General features: G+C 44.0%; 1 protein-coding gene across 1 annotated transcript in view; it reads left to right on the forward strand.

Annotated features, from left to right (window-relative positions):
* ZNF827 (zinc finger protein 827) overlaps window positions 1-15,787 on the forward strand; it is a gene marked incomplete at its 5' end in the record, with an annotated part of 180,073 nt that overhangs the window by 847 nt on the left and 163,439 nt on the right. The window lies entirely within an intron of this gene.

Genomic DNA, 15,787 nt, shown 5'->3' on the forward strand with positions numbered 1-15,787 from the left:
GGCCGGGCTGGGGGCGAGGCCCGGCAGCGGCGGGCGGATGTGGGGTGCGGGAGCTGCGCCGAGGCGGAGGCAGGAGGCAGGGCGGCTCGCGGCGCGCGAGGTCCCTGCAGAGCCGAGGGGAGGGAGGAGCAGGGCTCCTGGCCGCAATAAAATGCGGGGTCAGTCGGAGCAGACGGAGCCGGGCGAGACTCGGGCTCTCAGACCCCCCTCCCCGGCGAGCCTGAGCAGAGTCCAGGACTAAAGTGCATCACAGCCCTCCCCGGCTGCAGCCACACACCAACTGGAGACACACACCGCCGGCACGGCCCGGTCCCCTTCCCCTCCTCCACCCGCGCCCCTGGTCCCTCTCCGCCCTCCCTCCGGCTTTTCTTTGCGAGACTCTTAACTTTTCCCCCACTCCCTCTCCAGCTCACACCCCCCCCCCCAATCTTTCTCCGCTTTGAGTGTTCCGAGATGCTGCTAAAGCTAAAAGTGAAGGAGAAAGAAGCAACTAAAAATATCCCCCGGGGCCGCCCGGCTCCTTGAATGCAGGGAGGAGGGGGCAGGGGAGAAGGCGTGGGGCGGGGTGACGGGGAGGAGGGGACGCCGGAGGCGCCGGAGGGAGGGGTCGGGGGAGACGGAGGGTCAATTTCTCTTCTCTCCCCCCGCACTGCTCCTCTCTCCCGGCGGTTTGGCGCTGCTTGGAGCCCGATCCTGCAAAACCCGGGCTGGGGGCGGGAGCGGAGCCGGAGCGCCCGCCCGCCCGGGTGTCAGGCCGACGTGGTCGGTCACCTGAAGTTCACGGAGGGTGGGGGAAGGGTTAAGGTTATGGTGTCTCGGGCTGGGGTTGTGTGTGAGCGTGTGCGTTTCCGCTGCAGACAGGCAGCGCGATCGATCTCCCCCTCGCGAAATCTCCGCGGCGGTGCCTGCCCGGGGGACGGGCAGGGGGCGCGGGTGTCTCGGGCCGGGCGCCCCCGTGCCTCCGTGTCACCCGGGCCGCGGCCGAAGTGGCGAGCAAGGGCACTCGCAGGCAGCCCGCTCCGCAAACATTCCTCTTTCTTTCCCCTTCCCGGTACGCAGGAGTCGACGCACAGGGCTTGGGTTGTGCTTTTTTTCCCCTTCCTTTAAAAAAAAAAAAAAAAAATGCCCCTGTGCAGTCCTTTCTTCGCCTGCCCGCTAGAGGTTCTGAGGATAATATCACATATGTAATATATATGCACATAAAATCATTCGCAGGCGCCTGGGTGTGTAGGGAAATTTTGTGCGAGGAAGGAGAAGGCGGCGGAGTCGGGGAGGGCGAGTTGGGAGGCTCCGCGCTGCGATTCACAGAAAACTCGCAGCAGTTGGTGGAAGTGTGTGCGTGCACATGGCCGGCCGGCCGCAGTTCCCAGCTCTTTTCGGGGGCGTTTGGGGGCAGGGAGAGGAGGCAGGAATCCTGGGGGGGCGTCGGGGGAGGCTTGCCCTGCTCGGACAAAATGGGCTTCAGTGTTCTCTGCGAACTTGCCCTTAGATGGCAACTTTGGGCGCTGATGAGCTTGTGTGCGAAAACCAGGGCGGTGAGGTTATTTGGTCATTTTCCTTTCTTCTTAAAAAAAAATCTTGGCGGGGTGAGAGGGAGGGTAGGAGGGGAGAAGGGATTTATCTGCTCGGTTGTGACGGAGATGGAACGCCTTCCCTCCCGTTGTGGGTAGTGCAGTCGGGCAGCTGCAGCCTGCCCTGCTGCTGACCTTGACCCTGACCTCGTGCGACTACCCTCTCCGTCTGAGAGGAAATTCAGGCTCCATTTTAGCTCGTGTGTTTTGGTGGGCCTCTCCAGTGCGCTGGGGCCTGGTGATTAAGTTATATTTTGAGAGTGGTCTCTCCCACCCTGTTCTCTAATTGAATACTGTTATCCACTCAAGTTAAAAAAAAAAAAAAAAGAGAAAGAAAAAATCAACTCTTTCTCTCATTCACATAAAGCCACTTTTACTGAAGTAAAAAGCAATAACCTTTTGGAAACACCGTAAAAGTCCCTCCGGTTTTTAAAGAGAAGCCTAATTTGTGAAGCTTTCTCCACTTACCTTTGGTTTGAATGGATTTTTGTGGATGTGTGCTGCCTGTTTTAAGCATAGTTTACACATGTTTTGTGAGCAGTTTGCATTTGAGCTAAGAGCAATTTCTGGGCAAATGGTGTATTTTGCAATTCAGACATAGTAACCCAAGGCTTGCTAAGTGCTGAGTGAGTCTTGAAAGAACTTGCAGTGGGGTGGACTTTGGTCAAATTAGTGTTAATTTGTATTTAATGTAGAATATAATTGTAGCCCTAAATTCCAGTTTTAATGCTAAGTTCTTTGTTTATTTGTTTGTTTATTTGTGTGCGGTGGGGGGGGGCGGCCGGATTTTTCTTTCCCTGGAGAACCGTTTTGTATCAAAGTTAAAATATAGAGCGTTGGGAGTTGATTGCTCTGATAGACTGTCATCCTGAGTTTTTAAGAAGTTATATAGGGGCCGACTTAACATTTCTCCATAAAAGAAAGGAGTGATATGCGTGGGTTTCAGGGTGGGAAAGGTGGGAGGGGGAATGAGATGGGGAGCATTGCTTTTGAAACCAAAAAGCCTTCTGAGTAAACACAAGTACTTAAGAGCCACTATTGATGTAACGTTTTTAGAATTTAGAGAACCTGTAAACCCATTTAAGAAGTTCAAATTAGAATACAAGAAAAGAAACTTGTGATAACTGCATCTCTAGAAAATTTAGGATGCTTTCCACTTCCTCTTAGGTCCCCCCCCTTGCCTGTGTACCCCTCCCCCCATAAACCATTGCTACTAATAAACTCTATGTGTTATTAAATATGATACTAGCCAGCCACAGTGGGGAACCTCCAAAGCCCACAGTCCTCCCACCCTATAGCACAGACACCAGGGAACCTGGAAGTTCCACCCTCCAGTAGATTAGTCCTGGAAATCCAGACTAGCACTTGGTATTATCTGATACCAAGTCTGGGGTGAGCCTCAGCCCCTGGCACGGAGTCCCAGCAATTCCCCAGGCTGGGCTTCGTTCTGCTAAGGTTTCCTAGCTCCTTCTGTTCAACTAGACACCCATGGGACTGTTCAGAACCGAATTAGCTTTGGGGATGGGCGAGCCTTTAACCTGACACTACTAACCTAAGCGTTAGATTTCTGATTTAAAATTCTATACAGTCCTTTCCTCCTGGGCCTCTGAAGTAAGTGTGTGTGTGTTTGTTTTTGTTATGTGGGCCTCATACATATGCAGAAAAACAAATGGACTGTCCTATAGAATTGAATGGTGATCCTACTGGCTGCCAATCAAAAAGGCGAGCGGCGCTAGCTTTCGGAGGTGACCCCCAACCAAGGGTGTTAAACCTAAACTATTTTTGAGAAGTGGATTTCAAAATTATTATTCGAACTAAAGCCTTTATTTCTTGGCCTAGAGCAGTAATTATCATTTTGGGATTTAAATACGACTCTGCTGCAATTGATGGCTCTTTTACAAAAGTTCTTTCCACTAACGGGGTCCGATACCATGTTCCAAAAAAATGTCCTAGAGGTCCTTGGAGCTATACGATGTGCTTATCTTTAGCAGAATCCCGAACTGCAGAGTTTAAAAATGTTTGTCAGCCTGAGAAAGAGGAAGAGAGGGAAACTGATACGGTGACTGTTTGCCAGGCCCGGGGCTCGGCCCTTTGTGAACATCGTTCCATTTGGGATCACAGACTGGAGAGGGAAAGGGGTGTGTTTGTTGCATCTGTAAAACCTTTGACCATCGGTACCATCAGCACTTTTAAGATTTCCTCATTAGCTTCAACTTACCCCTAAACGGGTATGAGTTTAGATTCGCTTCTGTTTATCATTGGAAAGCTGCCCGATGCCTATTCCCGAGGGGGAGCACAAAGGAAAAGTTCATAAAACAGTTGTTTTGTTATTCCAGTATTTTCACTGTTTACTCAGTTGCGGGTCAAGACCAGAACAGGTTATTGTGTTCGGCATGAACAAAACTTTAAAAATTCTTTCTTGCTTTCTAGTAAAATTGGGAAACAAGATGACTGAAAAGAGACAGGATCCCTTATTTTTATATTTTTATGGGTCTTTCTATGTCTATTGAAAGACAGAAGGTAGAAGATTGAACCCTTTCCCTTACTTATTCTTATTAAAGTTTTTCAGTGACCAGACAGTACCTCCTGACTAGGACAGGAACCATGGGGAAGTTTTTAAAATCTGAAATAGAAAAGTATTTCACTTCGGATGGTTCTGGGGTACCACAAAGCTTGATGCTGGGCAGAAGTGTCTATCTGTTCTCCTGAAAGAAATCCATGTATTCCTAATACAGTAAGTAGGGTGCACTGAGCTTTGCTGTTAAAATAAGGAAGATAGCTCAAAATCGCCTTCCTTCTAATGCTGCAAAATAGTTTGTAATAAAAAAATTGATTTTTAATTTGTCTACGTGTTGCCATCTCGCTCTGGGGATGACACAGCTGGTGTGAACTGACAAGTCTCCTGCACCAGGTGTTAATAAATCACGTTGGGGAAGTAGAAATTGGACAGCTTTCGGCCAGTGTTAGAGCTTGCTGTGCATTTGAGTTTTCAGAGTCTTTGAATGGCCTGTTAGGAGAGTTCCTAGGGAGGTGTGGAAAGTCTTGATCTCGCGAGGCTTATAAAATTAGATAGACAAAAAGGCTGTGGAAACAGCCAAGGGATCTTGTCGTACTGATGGAGTAACCAGGCAGGCTTCTCCTGGGGTCACAAGTTGGTTTACAATACAAGGATTAATTAATTAATGTCAAGATGTCCTTGTAGGAAAGACCAGATTCGAAGTGTGTAGGTAAAGCAGTTTATTTAGTAATCCCGGTAGTTCAGATTGTGTCTGAATGACTTCGTTTCCCCGGAAGAGAAAAACTCGTCCGGTAGCACTAACCCTGGTCACTTCGTGCAGAGTGGTGTCTTTGGACTCAAAAGATGGTAAGGTGCGAAGGAAATGATGGTGGAGCCCAGATTGTCAGAGTGGAAAAAGCTCTCTTGGTTTCCGTGACTGGTCAGTAATGCCCTCTGTGAAAGCTGAGGGCAGCTTAGTCCTGGGAGGAGGTTAATATATCCTTTCGCTTTCCTCGTTTGAAGTTGCCTCGTCTCTCCTCCACTCTTCCTTTTTAAATATCTGCTGGAGTATTAGGACAGGAGGACCGAAAAACAAACACAACAGGCTGGAGCTCATCTCTCTATTCTGAGTGATGTGTTAGTAATTTTCTATAATTTAATCAGACTGATCGCAGAACAAGATAATGAGAGTGTGACCTACAAAATAGGACTTTTGGGGGCGTGAAAGGCTTTCTAGCAGAAGGTTTTTACAAGACCATGAGCTTTGTGGTGAAGGAGTAGATTTTGAGTTTCCTCTTATCTGAAAGAAATCCAGACCAGGCCTAGTGATGGGAAGGCGTGTGGGGGGGTTTTGTTTTTTGGTTTTTTATCCATCAGATTTCGTTACTGCTTTGGCCTCAGTAAAGGCACTCTAGAATCACATTTTAGAGATGCAGATTGTCAGGGAAGATGCTGTGTCCTGTTTCTGATGGGCTCTTTTCTATTTCCTACTTTCTAGGTGTAGCTCAGTAATGCACACCATCTAGGGCCATGTGTACAAAATACTTTATGGTTTATGGTAGCTGAAATGTCTTTCGTCATATTTTATAAGAAACTAATGTGCAAAGCACAAACCTTAGAAATAGGTAAGAGATTTCATGGGCTGAAGTTTCTAGCTGCTTTCCCCCTTCTGTTTAGGAGCAAGTTTTGTATTTCTCTCCTCCATCTGTACATTACATTTTTATGATATTAGAGAATAGTATATATGTCTAGGTGCTGAAGCAGGGGCCTCTCAGACGGCTTTATCATTCCCCAAGGACCCACCTTGGGATAGAATCACTGTAGCTACAAGGTAGTTTCATAAATTAAAATCAGACCGGCTTGATACTAATCTTTAGCTGCATGGGTGCATATCGTTGTTTATTTTATAAAAGTCAGCCTCACTGCCTGTGTACACACACACGCACAGACACACACACACACATACACAGAAGCTGCCCTGTAGCTAATTTTATAAAATGTACAGTGATACACGCCCACGGTCTGAAATCAGCATGAGGCCTTTAGCCACTCTGTTTTTCACAGACTGACCCAGAGTTATAGTAAATGCAGCAGATTCTGTGTGCCTAAAAAGGATATTGTTTCCAGCCTTCCCTTCCCTTCTTGTTAAAAAACTTCTACCACTGAAGCTCCCTCGAGTTCTTAAGTGACTAAGGCTTAGGTACTCTTGCTTCTGTTTTTAAGAAATTCCAAATTCAGCCAAGTTCTATCTCCCAGCAAGGAAGGAATGTGTGGACCTTCTCCGAGGCTTGCGCCTGAAAAAGCCAACCCCAAAATAATCCCTCTCTCTCTCTCTCTCCCTCTTTCCTGTAATTTCTCCATGGGTCAGAAAAGTGGTTAGAGCCCCATTAGAAGTGAGCTGTGAAGGGAAAAAGACGAAGGGTGAGAGAAATGTGCGTCTCGGGATGAATCGTTTGGAGTGCTCTGAAGAGGTTGGCTTTCAAAGGGGAACGGAGAAGCCCAGGGAAGATGGTCTTTTCCACGACAGATCAGCAGCAGCCTGCTTATCTGTGCTTTTGAAACAAGCTGCTGTACTTGAGGAGGGGGAGAGATTTTTCTAAAGTTACGTAGTGCCAGTGTCTTGGGTTGTCTGGTGGTATATTTTATTTATTGACTTGTTTTTATTATTATTGGAGTATAATTGCTTTACAATTTTGTGTGAGTTTCTGCGGTACAGTAAAGTGAATCAGTTATATGGATACCTATATCCCCTCCCTCTTGGACCTCCCTCCTATCCACCCCCCATCCCACCCATCTAGGTGGTCACAGAGCACCGGGCTGAGCTTCCTGTGCTTTATAGCATGTTCCCACTAGCTATTTTACGCATGGTAGTGTATATACGTCATTCCTAATCTCCCAATTCGTCCCACCCTCCCCTTCCCCACTCTGTGTCCACAGGTCCGTTCTCTACGTCTGTGTCTCTGTTCCTGCCCTACAAATAGGTTCATCTGTACCATTTTTCTAGATTCCACATATATGTGTCAATATATGATATTTGTTTTTCTCTTTCTGACTTACTTCACTCTGTAGGACAGACTCTAGGTCCCTCCACATCTGTACAAATGACCCAATTTCGTCCCTTTTTATGGCTGAGTAATATTCTATTGTATATATGTGCCACATCTTCTTTATCCATTCATCTGTCGTTGGACATTTAGGTTGTTTCCATGTCCTGGCTATTGTAAATAGTGCTGCAATGAACATTTTGGTACATGACTCTTTTTGAATTATGGTTTTATCTGGGTATATGCCCAGTAGTGGGATTGCTGGGTCATATGGTAGTTCTATTTTTAGTTTTTTAAGGAACCTCCATACTGTTCTCCACTGAGGCTGTATCAGTTTACATTCCCACAACAGTGCAAGAGTGTTCCCTTTTCTCCACACCCTCTCCAGCATTTACTGTTTGTAGATTTTTTGATGATGGCCATTCTGACCAGTGTGAGGTGATACCTCATTGTAGTTTTGATTTGCATTTCTCTAATGATTAGTGATGTTGAGCATCCTTTCATGTGCCTCTTGGCCATCTGTATGTCTTCTTTGGTGAAATGTCTATTTAGGTCTTCCACCCGTGTTTTAATTGAGATTTTTGGGTTTTTTTGATATTGAGCTCCATGAGCTGTTTGTATATTTTGGAGATTAATCCTTTGTCCGTTGCTTTATTTGCAAATATTTTCTCCCTTTCTGAGGGTCGTCTTTTTGTCTTGCTTATGGTTTCCTTTGGTGGTGTATTTTTAAAAGTTTTTGTTGTTGTTTTGTAACGAGAGAGAGAAAATATCATGTGATTTTTGCCCTCTTTTCACTATGTCTACTGTATACAGTACATCTTAAGTAAAAAATGGAGACCGTACATGCTTTTTAAGGTCATAGAGTAGTGGTCCAGTGTACAGGCTCTGCTGCCAAGCTGTTTAGATCTGAGCTCTGACACTAACTAGCTGTGTGACCTTGGGCAAATTACTTAACTTCCCTGTTCTCTGGTTTCCTCATCTTTCAATAGTGATAACAGTCCCTATATCATAGGGATATTGTACGTATTAATTGAATACCTATATAAATGTCAATATTATGTACACACACAAAGCCATACCTAATTAGTGGCTGCTTTGTAGAAAGAGCTCAAGAAAGATTAGCTATTATTAAGTATATGAAATGTTTCCATTTGCTTAGTTTGTGATTACACTGTAGGCATATCTGCCTCAGAACTTTTTGGTGATGTCTGTGTTTATTATTATTTAAAAAGAATTTCCATGTATCTCATAGAGTAATAATACGATATGGTAAAATTCTTTTATAAGGCTATATAATAGGGCTTGACAAGTACTTGTTTCCTAGGCCAACAATATTACTTTAGACTTTTACTAGAGGAACAAGTTCCTCTGTGTGTATGATTTGACTGAATTATATCTAAATTGTGTAATAATCATATGAATTTTGACTGGGTTTTACTGTAAAGTGATGATAGTAAATCTATCACTATCAGTAAATCATGATAGAAAGTCCATTCCCAGACTTTCACTGAGATTCAAATGAGAAAATAAGTGTTTAATAAAAGTTTATTTATTCATTGATTTACCAGTCAGTCCACTGATTAAAATTACCCAGGGGAAATTTCCATTGGGTTTTCTATGTGTTCCATAGGTAATAGTTCACATTTTGCACAGAAAGAAGGAAAGACAGGGTCTGCTGTTTCTAATTGCAGAGGACCAAACCAAGAGAACATTAGCTGATTTAGGGTTCTTTTTAATTTTAATTTTATATTGGAGCATAGTTGATTAACAGTGTTGTGTTAGGTTCAGGTGTACAGCAAAGTGATTCCGTTATACATATACATGTATCTATTTTTCAAGAATTTTAAAAGAAGGATTGGGGTATGTGTGTGTTGTATGTGTGTGTTGTGTGTGTGTTGTGGATGATATTAGAAGTCACAAGCTAGTGGCCCACTGATATGTTTTGCCCCATACAGTATGTTTAAAAACTCGAGACAGCATTTGGAAGTGGTCGGTTTCACATACAAATCCAGATTTCCAGCTTCTTCTGAAAACTTGGACGAGCAAGCAGCACCAGGCCACCTCCCCACATGGCAACAATCTGCTGCCGTCGGTGGCGGCTGTCTCCCTTCCCTGGCATGTGCTCGTCAGTCTGCCACAGTTCCTGCCACTGGGCTGCCGTGTCCCCGTCTGCATGTACATCTGTCCACCCCCGTGAAGTGTCTTATCTCCCAGCCCCCACAGGCGTTTGGATTAGAAACTGTTCTATATTCCCCAATATTCTGTAATCTTTTAATTCATCACTGAAGCTAGGGCACTATAAACCACATCCTATGACAGTATCAGGAATCTGTCTGCGGTCGGGATTAAGATCCTGGTGCTAGACACGTGAGTTCGATCCTGGCTGTCCCACATTTTGGCTGTGACCTTGGCACGTTTCTACAGTTTGCCTGTTTTCTCATCTGTAAATTGGGAAAACGTCGTAGGTCCTATGGGGACAAAGTGAGTTCATACGTGTAGATATTTTGATTCGTGTCTGGCACATAGTATATGCACAGTAAATGCTGGCCACGTGAAGACACCCGAGGTGTGAATTTCTTTCTTTTCTTTTTTTTTTTGGGGAATTTCTTTCAACTAAGGATCCCAGTACGATTGCTTTAACTGTGCTGTGTAATCAGTCAGTGACAACTATTGTTGCCTCTCAGTTTCTGATCATAATCTGCCAACCCAGTGGTTCTCTACCCTGGTAGCCCATTATAATCACCTGGGAGATTTTAAAAATGCAAACACCCCCCAGATATTTAAACTTAATTGGCCCAGAGTGGAGTCTGGGCATGGACATCCTTTAAAAGCTCCCCAGGTGATACAAATGGGTAGCAAGAGTTGAGGACCCTTGAACTAACCAGAACTCCCACTCTGGGCTGATGCCATGTCAGCCAAAAATAAAGGCATGATTTTGAGTCTGGGCGGCTTATTGATGAGAATCTGTTAAACTCTTAAAACCTTTAAAAATAGCTCATGGATCTGAATAATTGACTCCAACTCCTCCGGATCAGAAACCAGAGGTTCAGGGAAGGACCTGTACTAAGCAGGAGACACAGATTCTAGTCTTCTCTGTCACCTTCTCCCACCACAATCACCAGGGTTTCTCACTAGCGTTGTGACCTTGGGTAAGTCACTTGGCCTCTCTGTACTTGGCAGAGTGCCGTCTTGTAAAATGGGTAACAGTACATTAGCCACACCTTCTTTTTATATAATGCTTATATAAACATTTTCGTCGATACCATCTGCCAGTGAGGCAGGCAGGGAAGAGCCCCTCCTCTTACCAATTGGACAGACCTGGAAACTGGGCCACAGGGAGGAAGAAACCAGCTTGAGAGGTCACCGGCGCGAGTACTATGAAAGGCTGGAGCCCTGTGAAGGGCGGGTCTCTGGGCTCAGAGCTGCTCTGAGGTCTGTGAAACCTTCACGGGGTCTCAAGCTTGAAGGATATACCTTCACCACCTGCACCTCCTCTCAGACCCTCCACTGCAGGAAGCCCCCTAGGTGCTGATGGAACACATACGTTGCCCTGTAATTCACAAAAACTTGTGCCACCAATCATATTTCTTTCCTCAGAGATTTATTTTTACCTTAGACTAAGCAGAGGGTCATAGAATAGAGTCACATGCAGTGATGTACTTTCTGGGGTCTGAATTATGTGCTCCACGTGGAGAACATTGCCTTCATGTAATGGCCTAGAATTGTGAGTTGTTTTCTATTCTGTGCTTGTTTGGCCCTACTTGTTAACCCAACAATCCTCTCTGGAGCATGAAACACAGCTGTATTTGGAAGGAAACAGAGTGTGGGACACCCTATGCTTCAGGAAATTTTCCGGAAATGTGCTATAGGATTTCTCCCTTCTAGGGGAAAGCAAAACTCCAATAATAACTTACTGGGTTTTAATCTGACCTTAAGAAAGAGGGAAATCAAATTATAGTGAACTGCTTTCTGACATTTATAGGAAGAGAGGAATTTCATAATCTAGAAGTAGGGCTTGGGTTGGCTGGATGGCTAGATCACAGTTAGAAGTGCTGTGTACCAGTGGCTACTCAAATACACGTTGATAGATGAGAAATATATACAAAAGAGAAGAAAAAAATACATGTATTTTATTTTATTTTTTTCCCTTTCTTTTTTTATTAATTTTTATTGGAGTATAGTTGCTTTACAATGTTGTGTTAGTTTCTGCTGTACATTAAAGTGCATCAGCTATACGTATACATATATCCCCTCGTTTTTTGGGTTTCCTTCCCATTTAGGTCACCACAGAGCATTGAGTAGAGTTCCCTGTGCTATACAGTAGGTTCTTATTAGTCATCTATTTTATACGTAGTAGAGAGTACACGTATTTTAAATATGACTTGTGTTCTCCATGAGACTGGAACCATGGAAATCACAGATATTAACTGTTTATTAATTTATTCTTAAAAATCTATATTGGCTTTTAATGACAAAAGGAGTGCATGTTTAGTATAAATAATTAAAGCAATGCAGGAATATTTATAGTAAGATGTGAAAGTCTCGTTTCCCAACTTACACCCCCAGAGATAACTGCTATTAATCAACAAACAATATTTAAAATTCAGCCATCATTTGAAAAATGGATGCATTTCAGCAGAGTTGGCTACATTGATGTAAGTACTGAATTCAGGACAAGGGTGATAACATTGGCCTTGTGAACTGATTAGATCACATGCATAATAGTGAATCCCAGATTGAGTGCCCTGATTTAAAGGGGGACATTGATAAACTGCTCACCAGAAGGGAGGCAACTAGAATGTTGCAGGCTCTTGAAATCATCATGTGAGGAATTTACTATTGAGGCAATTGGGAGTACTTAATTCGAAGAAAAAAGTGAGGGTGGATAAAAATTGTGCATGGTAGCTACATTGAAATATATGAAGTTCTGTCAAGTGAAAAAGGGAGTAAACTTACTCTGAATTGTCACTCATCCTAAATTCTCACCTTGTGTCTGCTAACTGATACTTGATTCATCCATCCACCCATCCATCCATCCATTCATTCATTCAGGCAGCAGTAACAGTTTCTGTGCCAGGGATTAAGGATCTGTGGAGCTGAACGGAGCATGGTCCCGGCTCACGAGGATCTCAGAGCCAAGCAGGCAGAGAAGGAGATGGAAACAAATAACTAAAATTCAGCTTGAAAAGTATTTTCATAGATTTCTGAAATGCTGAGCAGAAAACAGAGACTAGGACCCACAGGGTAGAAGTTATAGGGAAGATAACTTTGGTTTCTTAAGATAAGGGCCTGTTGAATAAATAAAACTGCCCACAAATGAAACAGAAGATCTTGTGTTTACAAAGAAGCTGGTTCCACCAGCTGTCAAGGGTGATGTTTTTAAGGACTGCAAGTAAAGAGGGGGTGAGACGGGGTGCAGAAATGTTGAGAATTCTCTCGAGCAAATGCTTCTTTGCTTGGTTTCTCTTATAAAACAGGAAATCTGCTCCTACAGCGGGGAGAGAACATCTTTCAGTATGGTGAGTTGAAAGCCTTTTGGGAATAAGGATACGTGGATGTCGACACATATTAGAGCAGCGAGGATTTGTTCAGCTGAGGGTTGGAGTCCCTACTTGGTGCTCATTCATTAAGAAAAAGTTTTGAGCATTTACCCAGCTCATAAAAGTTGTCTAGAATGCAGTCTGTGCTGACAGTTCTTTCAAATGTTGACACAAAACAATCACAGAGGATAAGTACAAATCAATATGCCAACAGGTACAAGACAATAATATATGAATTAGGTGTGTAAATGTTTGAGGAAACTCAGAGGAAGAGTGATGGGTAGAAGATTCTTGGAGAGGATTGGTACCTAAAGCATCCTCAAGGATGTGATGGATTTAGATCTTGAGACGAGAGAAGAACGTTCCAAGCAGAAGAAATAACATTAGCCAAAAGAGGTTGAAATAAACCAGAAGTAGGCAGGAGACACTAAGGAACTTCGTTCAGCCAGAGCGGGCATATTGGTGATGTAAGGATAGGAAGTAGGAAAAATGTAGTAGGAGCTGGCCCAGGTGATAAGAGATTCTGCTGGTTACGTTCAGTGTTTTGGATACAGCACAAAATCAACAGTGAAATTTGGTAGTTTTTCATTGTGCTGTAGATGGAGATGGAGGATGATGGCCTGAAGGAAGAAATGGCCTTTTTAAGTAGGGAGGGCTATTGAAAAACCAAAGTAGATGGATGGCAGTGGCTGTGACCACTGAAGGTGCCCGAGAAGAGACCTGCCCCAGTGATGGGGTTCTCTGGGGCCGGTGCTGCAGACCCTCCGCCAGGGCTTAGTCCCTGCCCCTCCTCCAACCACCCCTTCCGTCCGTCTTTGGTTTCCTTTGGCAAAGAAAGCTCTAATGCAGCGTCTCCCTTTGGAGGTTGCAAAGTATGTGCCATTTACAAAAAATAATGTATCTAACATTCATACATCTATAATGAAGCATTATGGTTAAACGAACATTAATAAACCTACTGCCCAATCTAACGGATTTCAACGCTAGCAAATTTCTCCCGCTACCTGTTCCCATTTTCCTAAATTTTCTGTTGATCATTCCTCTAGCTTTTTCTCTATAGCTTTACCGTATTTAGTTTCGCTTGTCTTTGAAATTTATAAAATATAAATGTATTAAAAAGTTGGCAAATAACACGCATTCCGCACCTTGGATTTTCATCCAACTGTTACCTTTGTGCGATGTATTCATGTTGATGCATTTAGCCGTGGTGCATTCATTTTCACTGCTCCCTAGTATTGTACTGTAGAAACATACCACAGGGTGTGTGGTTTGTTTCTACTTTTTGCTGTTAGAAGAGTGCTGCTGTGAGCATACAAGTATATATCTCTTTGGCCTGAGTGAAAATTTCTCTAAGACACTGGTTCTCAAATATTTTGGTCTTGGGACCTCCTAAAAGTTATTGAGGACTTCGAAGAGCTTTTGTGTATATGCATTGTATCCATCTCTATATAGCATAACAGAGATTAAAATTGAGAAATTAGGGCTTCCCTGGTGGCGCAGTGGTTGAGAGTCCACCTGCCGGGGCAGGGGACACGGGTTCGTGCCCCGGTCCGGGAAGATCCCACATGCTGCGGAGCGGCTAGGCCCGTGAGCCATGGCCGCTGAGCCTGCGCATCCGGAGCCTGTGCTCCGCAACGGGAGAGGCCGCAACAGTGAGAGGCTCGCGTACCGAAAAAAAAAAAAAAAAGAAATTAAATATTTTTATTGTTAAAAATAATGGTTATAACCCATTATCTGTTCATTATAAATAGGATATTTTTATGAAAAATACCTTTTTCCAAAAAACTTTAGTGAGAAGAGTGGTATCATTTCATAATTTTACAAATCTCTTTAACGTCTGACAAGATGATCATATCTGCTGCTGCATTCAGTCAATTGCAGCGTGTTGTTTTGGATGGAATATAGGAAGAAAATCTGGCTTCACACAGATGTGTAATAGCCTTTTCAGATAATTACGGCTATTCTTTGGTACTTTGCCAAGACTCAAAAAGAGGGAGCTTCTTAAAGCTATCCCTTAGCTTAGTTCATTGTAATGTGGAATCTGAAACCATTTCCATGAATTTTTTGTATTCAGTTTCATTAAAACCTACTGGTCTATACTGCAGTTTGAATGGATCATCATGTATGTACCATCACACGTGAGTTATTTGGAAAGGATTGTTTCACTAAGTTCTGTAGATCTACCAAATGTTGAAACATTTCATTATACAGTATAAAAAATTTATTAATGTCAACACTGGTCTTATTTGAAAAGTCTATTGGGAAACTGTCAAGTTCACAGTGTAGGGTACGGGTTTTCCAAAATTTTAATTCTTGCTTGAAAGCTTGAATTTTATCGTTGGCTACAAATGCTGTCAGCTTTTCCTTGAAGTATCAACCTTACTTCATTCATTTCCAAGAAACTGCCTGCCACATACCCAAATTTGAATGACCAAAGTTTGTCAGTTAAAAGTGATATTCCAGGGCTTCCCTGGTGGCGCAGTGGTTGAGAGTCCGCCTGCCGATGCAGGGGAGACGGGTTCGTGCCCCTGTCCGGGAAGATCCCACATGCCGCGGAGCGGCTGGGCCGGTGAGCCATGGCCGCTGAGCCTGCGCGTCCGGAGCCTGTGCTCCGCAACGGGAGAGGCCACAGCAGTGAGAGGCCCGCGTACTGCAAAAAAAAAAAAAAAGTGATATTCCAAGAAAAAAGTTGCTGGTTCTGCTCCCAACTCAATCACACACGTACTTTTCCTAGATACAGCCATCGTACTTCAGTCGTGGCAGAAGTGCTTTTTGCACACATTTCATTACATTTAATATTTTTTAAAAGTTTACTCAAGGGTCAATCTTTAATAAAATTAATAATTTCTACTGCTGCTTCATCAAAGATACTCTTTTTTTATATATATAATTTTTTTTTTTTTTTGCGGTACGCGGGCCTCTCACTGCTGTGGCCTCTCCCGTTGTGGAGCACAGGCTCCGGACGCGCAGGCTCAGCGGCCATGGCTCACGGGCCCAGCCGCTCCGCGGCATGTGGGATCTTCCCGGACCGGGGCACGAACCTGCATCGGCAGGCGGACTCTCAACCACTGCGCCACCAGGGAAGCCCTAATTTTTTTCTTTTTGACCACTCTGCACGGCTTGTGAGATCCTAGT

Source organism: Stenella coeruleoalba, assembly GCF_951394435.1.
Source record: "Stenella coeruleoalba genome assembly, chromosome: 4".
NCBI classification, from domain to species: domain Eukaryota; kingdom Metazoa; phylum Chordata; class Mammalia; order Artiodactyla; family Delphinidae; genus Stenella; species Stenella coeruleoalba.